This window comes from Hyaena hyaena, unplaced genomic scaffold, assembly GCF_003009895.1.
Source record: "Hyaena hyaena isolate Hyena2069 unplaced genomic scaffold, ASM300989v1 scaffold_22, whole genome shotgun sequence".
Classification (NCBI taxonomy): Eukaryota; Metazoa; Chordata; class Mammalia; order Carnivora; family Hyaenidae; genus Hyaena; species Hyaena hyaena.
The window spans coordinates 636,206-649,070 of NW_024080654.1; positions in this window are offsets into that span (position 1 = coordinate 636,206).

A 12,865-nucleotide genomic window follows, 5' to 3' on the forward strand; every position below is an offset into this window, starting at 1 on the left:
ACTTTTCCAACAGTAAATGTTTCCTCCATAAACTTTACAGCTATCACTCCATCCCCTGCAGTGCTTCCCATCAGGCGAGCTGGTTAATGCTCTTATACATGAATCACTATAACATCCTAATTTTTTCCAAATGGAAAGCCGCTTCAGCTTTCAATTCAATCCAGACTGGTTACTCTTCTGCAAAAAGTTTTCAAAATGCCATTTCCACACACATCCACACATACGTGCACACACACATGTGCACACACATACATCCCACTGAGCAACTGTAGTAACTGTCCTTTATTAGAAGAAGCCAAGTTAGAAAAAGAATTATAAAAACTTATAAAATGTTATCTGGGTATGTGCCAATGTTAAAACTAGGACATTCTGGAAATAGTTACATTGATTCTAAGCCACATGAGAGATCAGGTCCATACACAACAGTGGGGCATGAGACAGTAAGAGACCCCTGGAAGAGACCTGTCAGAACCGAGATGAGAGATTTCACTAGCCCACTGTGGACAAGAAATCAGAAGTTAGTACCTGAAGATATTATATGCATTGAATATATAAAACAGAATAGTAAACTCTTTATAACTCATATGACACGATATGGATTCGGTACATCTAAAGTTATTCTTTTGTGATCTATATAAAATCCATAGCAAATACTGGATTATTTGGATTATTATGTAAAGCACTTGGGCTTTGTGGATATTAATTCACTAAGAAATTGGACAGAGGCATATTAGCGACATCCCTTAAAAGAGATGTCCCAGAGGGCACTTTGATCTAAGCGTCCCTCATATGACAGTCCACGACACAACTGTGGTAATAGAAGAATTATTGATAACAACTTCCTCTACTCTTAGTTTTGTTCTGGCTTCGAAAAAAAATTATGCGATGAGTACCTTCATAGCCAACCACTTACACAATGCTTTCATTTTACACTGCAGATAGAGTGCTTAGCTGGATAACTCTGGCTTGCAAACTGAAAGCTGGCAAAAGTCACCTCGGGGAACTGTTGAAACATAGATTAGTGGGTTACAGCCCCAGATATTCTGTTATAAAAAGTTTGAGGGGAGAGGATTTGGGGAACATAAGGCTAGAAGTGCCAGAGATCTGTTTTCCCACACAAAAATTGCACTGGCTGCATCTGACACAACTATTTTGAAACTCTAGAGTCTCCCAAAGGCTGACCCTTTCCAGAAGAGGGCCTGGGCAGTAAATTGCAGTTAATCTCGGTCACTCTAAGCTCTTAGCATGGCGACAGCTACCCACCCTAAGCGGCAAGCAGCTGTGCACATATTCCTAGAGCAGCTTACAAAATCCATAGGGGGCCAAAAAGTACTCTGTGCACCAAACACTGGGGACCCAAGGTCTGATGGCTGATTGCTGTCTGATCACAGAGGTGAACACAGAGGGGAGGGGCCATCCCTGTTGTAGTTCCCTCCATGGCAGCAAAGCCCACCGCTCTGGCTGAAGTCACTTCCAGGCAACATCGTTACCTCCCACCTTCATTCTTAGATTTTCCCCTTTTGGGGAGCCAGGCATGGAAGGCCAGAACATTCAAAGGCAACAGTGTGTATGGGGAAATTAAAAGTCAGCATGTACGCCCAGGGGAACACACAGACTTTAGGGAAGACCCAAGAGCTAGGTTTACACTGTAGGCTGCTACTCAGCACAGAGATAGTAGACAGCAATCAGAAAAAGAAAGGAAAAAAGGCAAATCCTGGAGAACGGAGAGAAATGATTTCTAGCATTACCATCTTATTAGATTCAAACGTCCAATGTTCAACAAAGAAATCACAAGTCATACAAAAAAAGAGAAAAGTATGGCCCATTCAAAGGAAAAAAAACAAAAACAATGGAAACTGTTCCTTAAAAAAAAAAATCTGATGGTGCAACATTAAAAAAAAAAAAACTGTCTTAAAGATGTTTTAAAAACTAAAAGAAGATGGGCAGAAACTCAAGACATACCAATACAGAGAAAAATCTAAAGAGGGGCACCTGAGTGGCTCAGTTGGTTAAGCGTTAGACTGTTGGTTTTAGCTCAGGTCACGATCTCACAGTTAATGAGTTCAAGTTCCTAGTCAGGTTTTGAGCTGACGGCACAGATCTTGCTTAGGATTCTCTCCCTCCCCTTCTCTCTGCCTGTCCCTTGCTCACTCTCTTTCTCTCAAAATAAATGAACTTAATTAAAAAAAAAAAAATAAGACAAAACCTACAGAGAAATTGAACAGAAATTCTGTGGCAGAACAGTGCAATGGCCCAAGTAAAACACTCTCTGGGACGAATCAAAGGCAGATGTGAGCAGGCAGAAGGAAGACCCCACAAATCTGGGCCCAAAACAATGGGGCTTGCTGCACCTGGGAAACAGAAATAAAAATATTAAACAAGAAAGAACAGACTTCAAGGGACTTTTGGGGCACAACTGAGCAGACCACCAAATGCTTGAGTATTCCCAGTTTGAACACTGAAAGCAATCTTAATCTTTAACACTCCCCCTTTCCAGAAGATTCCCATACACTTGAAACAAAGAGTTCGAATAGCTCTTTAATGTGACCATTCATATTTGAGGTACTAACATGGTATATATGGTAAATATTAGATTCTAAGCAAGGATTCATCATTTCTCTGCCTCTCCCCACCCAGCATTTAGTTCTTATACTTTATGCCTTCTCTCTGTATCTTATACACACTAGCATTAACATGCTCTGTGACTGTCTCTGTAGACATCTCTATCTCTGTCCCTCACACATACATATCACTTGTGTTTCACCTGTCTTTGAGCACACAGACTACCATTCTGCTAATGGTTGACACAGCTGTTCCATCTAAAACCTTTCAGAAGAAATACTAGGTTACAAAGATTCTAGTTTCATAGTGTAAGTGTCTTTTCCACATGTGATCTCAAACATGGGCCTTGGAAGGTGGGGGGAAGTGGGGAGGAAATCGCAAAGCATTCTGGGTTTATTACTAAGCTGTCACACAGGAATTGGGGGAGGGAGGAGCTGGGGGAGAGCCCAGGAGGAAGTTGAAGAGAAGAATCAAGTGCAATGAATAGTTGCAATTACAAATTAGGTAATTGGGCATGGAAACATTTGCTTTAATTTGAACGCTCTACTCTGCATTCTGAATTCACCACTGTCTATTTGCGTCAATGCATCCCTATTTTTTGTTCCTTAGTTGCTTTAAAAAATAATTACATTCAGCTGGAAATAAGATACTGCATGTGACACATCACGTGGATGAAAACTGCATCAGACATCACTGTATGAGGATAACCCTTTGTGTGTTTTAGAAAATCTAAAAATGGAAAAATAATTCTCATCTCCTGATAATGGAATCGATTCTGGAAATCAGGGAACAATTTACATTATGTTTTATCGCACTTGTAAAATAAGAACCACTAAACATGTTTAAATGGAATACTCTTTTGATGATAGCTGCATTTTTAAATGCAATTCCATGAAAACATTAGGAAAAAAGGTTTCACCCCCTGAGACTAAAGGAGGAAAAGTACGTAAACTAGCACTGCTAAAATAATTATCGTAACCATAATACTTCTGTATTCATCACTGCAGCAGAAAATCCCTCGAACTTTTAATGATAGAATGATTCTTGGCTAAATTCAGAGACACTGTTTAATAAAAACTATTTTCTGACATCTTAATTAAAGAGTGTGAGGGAGGCCAATGCTTACCCACAAATTCTTTCACACATAAAGTCGAAAAGGACACTTCAGGCAACTGTAATCAGTAGGATAGATTTTTATTTTCCTCTCTTAGGAGAGTCCCTACTCCCCAGATCTCTGATGAACTAATTGCTCTAATAAGGCTACGGGCACAACATAATAAGAAATTATCAAAGAAGTCACCAGAACTGTGGCAGTTCCAACCCATACTGAAATACACCTGCTAACACACCTGCTAGGAAAAACTTCCAGGTTATAGTAATTCTCTTGTGCTGGTGTGTGTTTATGTGGTGTGTGGTGGTGGTGGTGGTGGTGTGTGTGTGTATGTGTGTTGTAACATCTGAGGAGATTCTTTTTCCTAATGTGATCAATATAAACTATTATATCAAATAATTAGGCAAAAAGGTACTAAAAGTCTATTAAAACCTGAGATACCTGATTTTGTTCCATTCTGATGAAAGTAAGTGGAATTTAGAACGTTGATTTTGAATGCGAGAAAATAAACAGTCTGGGAGGTTTTGTTTTTGTTTTTCAGGTTTTTTGTCATTTCTTTTTGTTTTGTTAGTCTATGTTAGCTTCTGGAAGGATACGTAAACAAAACAAGTATAAACAAGAAAAACTGAGAATCAGTCATTGAAAGATACCTGACTCTAACATCATTCTGTGCTGTGCTGGTAGACTGTGGTGTTGTTCATAAATGTTTCCTGTCCCTGTCTGCTCTGACACCATCAGTGTCAGGCTTAGCATGTCACTTCTTCAGGCCAGTGAAACGTGAACAAAAGTAATGTGTCCCTTCCCAGAAAAACTTTTGCGAGGCAGCAGCAATGTATGCACCGCACTGTTCCTCTCTGAAAAGCAGCAGCCTTCCAAAGAAAAAATGCTGGAGTCCCAGAGTAAAGGCGATGTGGGAGCCAACCTAAAGGCGACTGGTAATGAACAGGTAACATAAGTGAGGAATAACCTTTATCGTAAATTGAGATTTGAGGTCATTTGTTATCACAGTATAACTTAGCACATGGTGCTTTGTAACGATGGGGATGTCAATGAGTCACGCGGTACACTCTAACCAGATCAGCAAATAACAAATAAGCCAATGCTACTTGTTCATGAATCTGCATCTGAAATAATGTGTCCAAAGAAGTGGACACCATTCCCTTCCAGTTATTAAATAAATTTCAGTGTCTCATTCTGAAATAATACATGCTACTATTTATTATTTCTGTGGGCACTATGATAAAATAACTATAAACATTTAAAAAATAGGGGAGTCTGGGGGGCTCAGTCTGTTAAGCGTCCAACTTCAGTCTGACTTTGGTCATGATCTATCAGTTTGTGAGTTTCAACCCTGTGTTGGGCTCTGTGCTGACAGCTCAGAGCCTGGAGTCTGTCTTTGGATTCTGTATCGCCCTCTCTCTCTGTCCCTTCCCTGCTCATGCTGTCTCTCTCTCCTAAAAATAAATAAAACATTAAAAAAATTAAATTAAATTAAAAAATAAAAAATGTAATATCCCCAAAACTTAGAACAGCAAAAATATAAATTACTTTAGTTTAAATTTTGAAATGATCACAACACTTACTAAACAACAACAAAAAAAAAAGTTGAGAAAAGGGGTGCCTGGGTGGCTCAGTCAGTTAAGTGTCCGACTTCAGATCAGGTCATTATCTCCCAGTTTGTGAGTTCAAACCCCATGTTGGGCTGAGCTGACAGCACAGAGCCTAGAGGCTGCTTCAGATTCTATGTCTCCCTGTCTCTCTCTGCCCCTCCCCTGCTCATGCTCTGACTCTCTCTCTATCAAAAATAAACATTAAAAAAAATTTTTTAAGTTGAGATAAGATAGGACACTGACAAATGCCTTGTACAGGGAAAACGTTTTATGACAGATGTTCCCTGAGCCTGCAAATTAAATGAAATATATCCAATACTAGCCATATTTATAATAACATTTGAAGAAAGCAAGAGTATCCCATGTTATAATTATAAATTTTAATTTCCCACATAGTTAGCATGTACCATGCACTGAACAAATATTGAACAAAGCATTGTTAACAATCTGTGCCTAAATACATGATCCCTGACAAAAAAATAATTGTTTCTATTCCCAGAGATCCTTCCAAGGACCAGAATGTTATCCCTGTGCATGCCTAATACCTTAATAAAAATATTTTGTGTTTTGTACACATTTTGTTTAACTCATACTATCAAAATGGAAATCACTGAGCATTAATACATGCTTTCATATATCTGTAGCAATGTGGGGGTCTTTTCCTTTAGCTTTAGATATAAACACAGGTTTAGATATTCATAGATGGACGTAATCATAGATAGATATATAAATAGATTTAGATATTCACGTATACATACATAGCAAAGCTACCGTGTAGGCTTGATTCAGTGTACATGGAGTCTGGTTTGGATATTGTTCAACAAGACACAATTGTTAGTACTCAAACACCTCATGGCAAGCACCCCACGATGGCATAATGTTAAAATAACAGTATACAAGCATTTTTAGATTTATTTAATGCAAATACTAAGGATTTATTTACATCTTCCTAGAAAACTCTATCTTGTTCAAAAGTTAATTACAGAAAACCTACTTGATTTCTACCACTAAGAACCAGGTCAACATGCGCAAGGGAAAGAGAGGTGAGACCATCAGCTAACATCTTAGACTCCACATCTGCTCTGCCTCAGTAATTTAAATACTAAACAAGCTTACTTATTACCAAATCCATAGTTTCTTAACCTTACGTCTTCCCCCAATGAGTCTCTGACCAGGACAACACACATCAGCAGAATTGACTGTGGTTCACATGACTGATCTGTTCAACTATCTCATTAACCATAGGCTGATGAACAAATCAGGTCAAAATGTAGCTTGAATATTTTAATCATTACAATACCTGAAAGTTCCCTCCTTGCTTTAGCCTATGCTGCCATGTACAAAATGCATGCATCTGAAAAAAAGGTATCAAAAGACCATTTATGAAACATGAACACCGTGATAACACTCAAGTTCATGACACTGTGTGATCGTGAACTCACACTCTGCTCAGAACTTGTTGGTAATACTGGGCACAGTGCCAGGGATAGTGTTGAAAATATCACGTTATGCTTCATGGTTCAAGCTAAACCACCCATGAATTAGTTCAGGAGGAGTTTATAAGAAAAATACCAGTATAAGGAATACTTGCAATAATAAATGCAACTATTTTAAGAAAGTTTAATGATAAAAAACAGAGATTGAAGGAAAAAAAAATTTGCTCTACAGCAAAGAGAGTTGACCTGTAAAATTTGTCAAGCAATGTGCTCAAAACAGGAGAAGAGGAGTCATCTGGATGCAAAACCAGACGGTAAGCTGCAGTGTCCAGGGTAGGCTGAGAAAGCTTTGGGTGAGTTGGAAGCCTGGACCAGGGTGGTTTCTGAAAAGGGGAGAGAAAGTAGCAGGGGGAAGACCCCGGTGAGGAAGGTGAATATAATGCAACGGATGCCTTTTATAAATTCACATTTCTGTAAGGAACGGGGCTGCAACTCATCATGTATTTATTGCATAAAACGGAGCTCAGAATGAGGGAAAGGAGGACAAGTGAGTGCGAGTTATCCAACGCCACGTGTCGTCCATTGGAGGGGAGCCCTAGTCTTCACATGCCCTCTAACGGTCTTCACATTATTCTCATTCTCGACACTGCTTTCACTTAAAGGTACTCCTTTGTCAGAGATTTAGTAGATCTGTTAGCCACGTCAGACTTGAAAAAGAATCCACTTAGTCCCAAGCAATGAGTATCGTAAGATCTGTGTGTGTGTATGTGTACATGTGGGTATATGTACATACGTATGTAGGTGTGTGTGGGTTCCTGGAAAAGATGAACGAATATGTATCCAAATTATCATTGAGTTAAAAAAAATAATATATAGAAATATATGGGAACACTGAAGTTTGGGCCTGAGAACAAAACAATTTTCTAAAATGTGCACTGTGTTAGAAAATAATAAACGTTCCCTTTGGTTGCGGAGGTATTCAGAGTAATTGATGTCCACGTGTACAAGATGTGTAGTATATAATTTCTGTTCCCGGACATGTAGATAGATGTCTGAAATGTCTTAATTTCTTAGCTCTTTGGCGTCACACATTAAATGAAAGCCACATTCAGGATCTTGGAACAATTTCGATTTTTTTCCAAAGGTTATTTTTTTAAACAGATCTGCTGGAAAAGCAAGTGATAAATCCAATACACAACAGCCCTAGTTCTCATAGTTAACGAGTGGTTAACAACTGAACGTCTGTGTCCCTTTCTCCAAAATCCTCCCCCTTTCCCCTGCCCACACTCTCTCTTTTATGGAGTCACCCACATCACCATGTCGAATGCCAAGAGACAGAATGATCTCAGAAATAAAGCAGCTTAAAATGTTTAAATTGATTGTTGTCCTACCCTCAAGGTCCTTAAAGTCGAGGGAAAATAGAAGATTTAATTAGGGGATTAAGCCTATAGATATCCCAATGCTGCTCCGCAATCCCAGGAAAAGAGCAAGATGGGGATCACAGGTGAAGGCAGGTGGGGAGGCCCCATGCTTACCGAGGATGTTATACAGATTGACTTCAGGCTCATCAGTCTCTCACTAAGCAGCACACAGGCTAATTTGCTGCTACATTGGTACAGTCTTTGGGAAATAGCACTTAATATTCTCAGATGGATGATGAGGGCAGAGAGGTTACTTTGGGGGTACATGGTGTCTGTACTCGAAATTAGGAAGGAAACTACTTGGAGAGATACGTGCTTTTATCAGCAAATGGAAGTTCCAAAGAACCACTCCAGAAATTAAAGGTAGAATTTTTCACAGCAGCGATGGGATGCGCTTTCCAGTTGGTTGGAAATAAAAGTCTAACAGAAGCAGAAGCCACTTGCGAATCATCCTTGCTCCCTGCCTGTCAGGAGCATACTCAAGGGCAAGATCTTGGATGTAAACCATGCTAAGCAAGCTGAAGATACCCATCCCTCTTTCCTTCGAGCCACAAGCTCTTTCAAAACCAGTGCTAAGAAACAACAGAATGTTAGCCAAGGTCAGAAGCCAGGATGAAGAGACATTGTGATTAAAACTCTTCCCTGAAGGCAGCATGCCCTTTCCCTACCCTCTATTTCAAACCTAAGGACATTTAGCCCAGGCTCATTTCCTGGTTAATTTTTTAAGAACATGGGTTGCTAGGAATCGGAATACTGGATGAACTTCAAAAGATGTGAAAGGCTCTGCCTGGACCCACACGGTTCAGATAGGGTCCCCCTGTGAGCACAGCGCTCATTTTTTCCTTTCATTTCGGCTCTTCTCCGTTCTTTACATTTCTTTCTGACCTCCCTCGCAGGTTTTAAAAGGCTCATTTTTTAAGCTTTTATTTAAGACAAAGAATTTCTGCAAAGCCTTAGAAAATGGAACGGAGTTATTTACTTTCCAAAGATGCGAGCAATAAAATAGTCTTAAAAGTCAGTGGCATTGATATATGAACTCAAAAAATTAAAGGCTAAATTTTTACCCAAGCTACGTTAATGCAGAAAACCTCAACAGATCAAGTTTTCTTTCTTTTTACATTTTTTAATGTTTATTTTTGAGAGAGAGAGAGAGCAGGGGAAGGGTAGAGCGAGTGGGAAACACAGAATCTGAAACAGGCTCCAGGCTCTGAGCTGGCAGCACAGAGCCCGACGCAGGGATTGAACCCACAAACCATGAGATCATGACCTGAGATGAAGTCAGACGCTTAACCAACTGAGCCACCCAGGCGCCCCTCAAGTTTTCTTTCTATGTTCCCATTCCTTCCTGATTTCGGCCAGATCTGAAATGCCACAAAACAGCACCACTTTGGTTGTTCGTTTTAATATGACACAAAAGTTTCCATGTTTGAACACTGATGGAGACGTGGATTTCTCATTTATATGAGATAGGAAGCAAAGGAAAAACGGGAAGTGGACAACAGTTGTAAGAATGGACGGCCTGTATCTGCAGACCGATAAGCTGCTGCCCAGCCCTGCCCTTCGTATTTCTAGGCTCCGTGGGTACGGGGAGGCCCACCTACCATACAGGCAAACTGTGCGGGTTAAAACTGAGGAAACAACAATTTGGCAGTTCCTTAAACTGTTCAACATGCAGTTACTACATGATCCAGCAATTCCACTCCTAAGTATAGACCCAAAAGAAACAAAACACAGCGACTCAGACAGCTAACTACACCAGTGCTCACAGCAACAACGTCTGTAATAGGCAAGAGGTGGGAAGAAAAAAAAAAAGAAAAAAGAAAGAAAACACCCGAGGGTCCACTGAAGGATGAATGGAGAAACACAGTGAGTATATACATATAATGGGACATTATTCAGCCGAATAAAAAAGGGAGTTCCAATACTCACTACATAAGGCATGAACTGAAAGAAGCACAACAGCAAAGGAAAAATAGTATACGATGCCACTTATAGGAGGTACTTTTATAGGAAATTCTTTTTTTTTTTTTTTTTAATTTCTGAGAGAGAGAGACAGACAGAGAAGGCAAGGGAGGGTCAGAGAGAGAAGGAGACACAGAATCCGAAACAGGCTCCAGGCTCTGAGCTAGCTATCAACACAGAGCCTGACACAGGGCTCGAACCCACAAACTGCGAGATCATGACCTGAGCTGAAGTCGGACACTTAACCGACTGAGCCAACCAGGTGCCCCTACAGGAAATTCTTAAGGGCATAAAGAATAGAGGAGTTAGCAGGGACTCGGGTAGGAGAAGGTAGAGAGCCGGTGTTTGCATGGGTATAAGAATTTTTATTTGGGATGATGAAAAAGTTATAGAAAAAGATAGTGGTGATGGGTGCACAACACTGTGAAAGTACTTAATGCCGCAGAGCGAAACACTTAAAAATAATTAAAGTGGTCAATTTTGGGTATATTTGGTATATATGTATATTTTGCGAGTCTCTGACCACATTAAAAAAAATACATTATTAAGGAAACAAGGACATGATCTGTTAAATAAGTAAGTTAGATCCTATCCTCTTATCTTGGTAAATAGACCTTTTGGTATCACTTGAATGTAGGCGGGTGCAGTTCTCTGTCTCCCACCAGAAATGTGACAGTGTGGCCCCATAATCAAGCAGCACCGTTATCTGCCTGGAGGGACCCCTTGGTGACGGTGTGGTGTGACCGCAAGAGGAGGAATCCACACAACAGGCCTGTGTGCGCTTGCAAATCCGCTCCAGACTATGAGCACGAAATTGCCAGAGCCTCATATAGAAGCCGGCACAGGCTGATTGCGGGCACGTTCCTTTGGCCCACAGGATATGTGGATGCCTTGCTCCACCGTAGAGGGAGGGATGATTACATACATGTGAGCCAAAGTGGGGGCCCTCTTCAATATGGGGTCCAGTGTATGCCCCTGCCTCGTAAGGTCTAAGAGCAGAACTGGATTCTCTGATTGATTCAGAAGCCATTCATTTCTCCTCGCCAGTGTCACTGACGTGATAGCCCTTCATCGCAGACCCTTCTGATCTTGGACGGATATAAAAGTCTTTGGGCTCACATGGGTGTGACAGATCTTTTCTATTTTATGAAATAGCTATGGTGCTAATCCATGTAGAATAATCCCTTATTCTCTGGAAATTAAGTCTTCATTAGAAAACAATTGTTCTCCGTGGTTACAGTAGCATCTTTATGGATGCTGCTAGGTTGTTTCTCAAATGCTGACAAAATTCTTTTTTTAAATGTTTTATTTATTTTTGAGAGAGAGAGAGAAAGACAGCATGAGCAGGGGAGGGTCAGAGAGAGAGGGAGACACAGAATCTGAAGCAGGCTCCAAGCTCTGAGCTGTCAGCACAGAGCCTGATGCGGGGCTTGAACCCACGAACCATAAGATCTTGACCTGAGCCTAAGTCAGACGCTTAACCGACTGAGCCCCCCAGGCGCCCCTCAAATGTCGACAAACTTCTGCACCAAAAGGCAGGCCATGAACTCTACCTTCGGGCCCCAGAGCACGTCGCGGACGTTCTTTGGCAGCTTCCATAGTTTCAGTCGCAGAGCCCACTTCTCTAATTAAATTCATCTGCCAATAAGTAATGAAAACCCTAGTCATCTGACTGTAAAAAATGTTATGGTTGATACAGAATGAATAGAATCATAGCCTTCTCCTCTCGTAGTGAAAATAAGAAACTGAATCCCCACCGTGATGGATTCTACCCACTCTACCCTCCATCTCTTCCTCTTAAAGAACCATGTCTATAGCAATGTAATCATTTCTCTGTAGATTTACTGCGCCAGGCAGAGAACTGAGCCACATGACTTTGGTATCTTCTTTGGATTTTGCAAGCATACTTGTTAGCTCTTCCTGCTGTGAACAGACTTGGTTGTTTTCATATTTAGAGGACGATTCCGGAATACCATCCGTATGATTGGAAATTCAAAATACGTCCTTTTGTTCTCCTTAAGAAACCAAATTGTCCCAACCTGTTTTTTTTTCTCTCTTTTGCAAAAGAGACCTTCACATTTCCATGTTAACCTACAGATTTGATTACTGTGGTTTCTCACTGATTCACTTATATGTCACTATGGAACTCATCAAATTAAACCAACACTACAGAAGCAGTGGTGACAGGCAAAAGCCATCTATTGATGCTAAGATTAGTGGGCACATGTATGATGAAACACAGGATATTTCCATAGACTCAAAGTACCTCTCCAGAAGATACTTCTAAATTACAACATTAAAAATAGTTGTGCTTTTCTCATCACGGGGCCTCAGTGGTACAGGAGATGGACACGGCAGATGCCATCGAAACCCAGGGGTTCAGATTTATACCTCATGCACCTGAGATCACTTGAGGAGAAAAGCATCACGTCACCTCGACGGTATTTTTGGAAATATGTATAAGCTCCATCTAATCGTGCGAAAACATCAGAAAAAGCCCAAGTGAAGGATGTTCTACAAAATAACTAACCAGGACTCTCTGGAAGGTTCTAGGTGACAAAAGACAAGAGTGAGGTGGGGACGGATTGGAAAACAGGGAGAGACAGCAAATACTGGCCTCACAGAGTCTGGAACTGGAAAACATTAGTGGCCAAACTGGGAAACTGCAAGAAGGTCTGTAAACTAGTCAGTAGAATCATTAATTGAACATAGTAGCAAGATCACTATTAATATCCTATATTACTGTATTTTACATCATATATG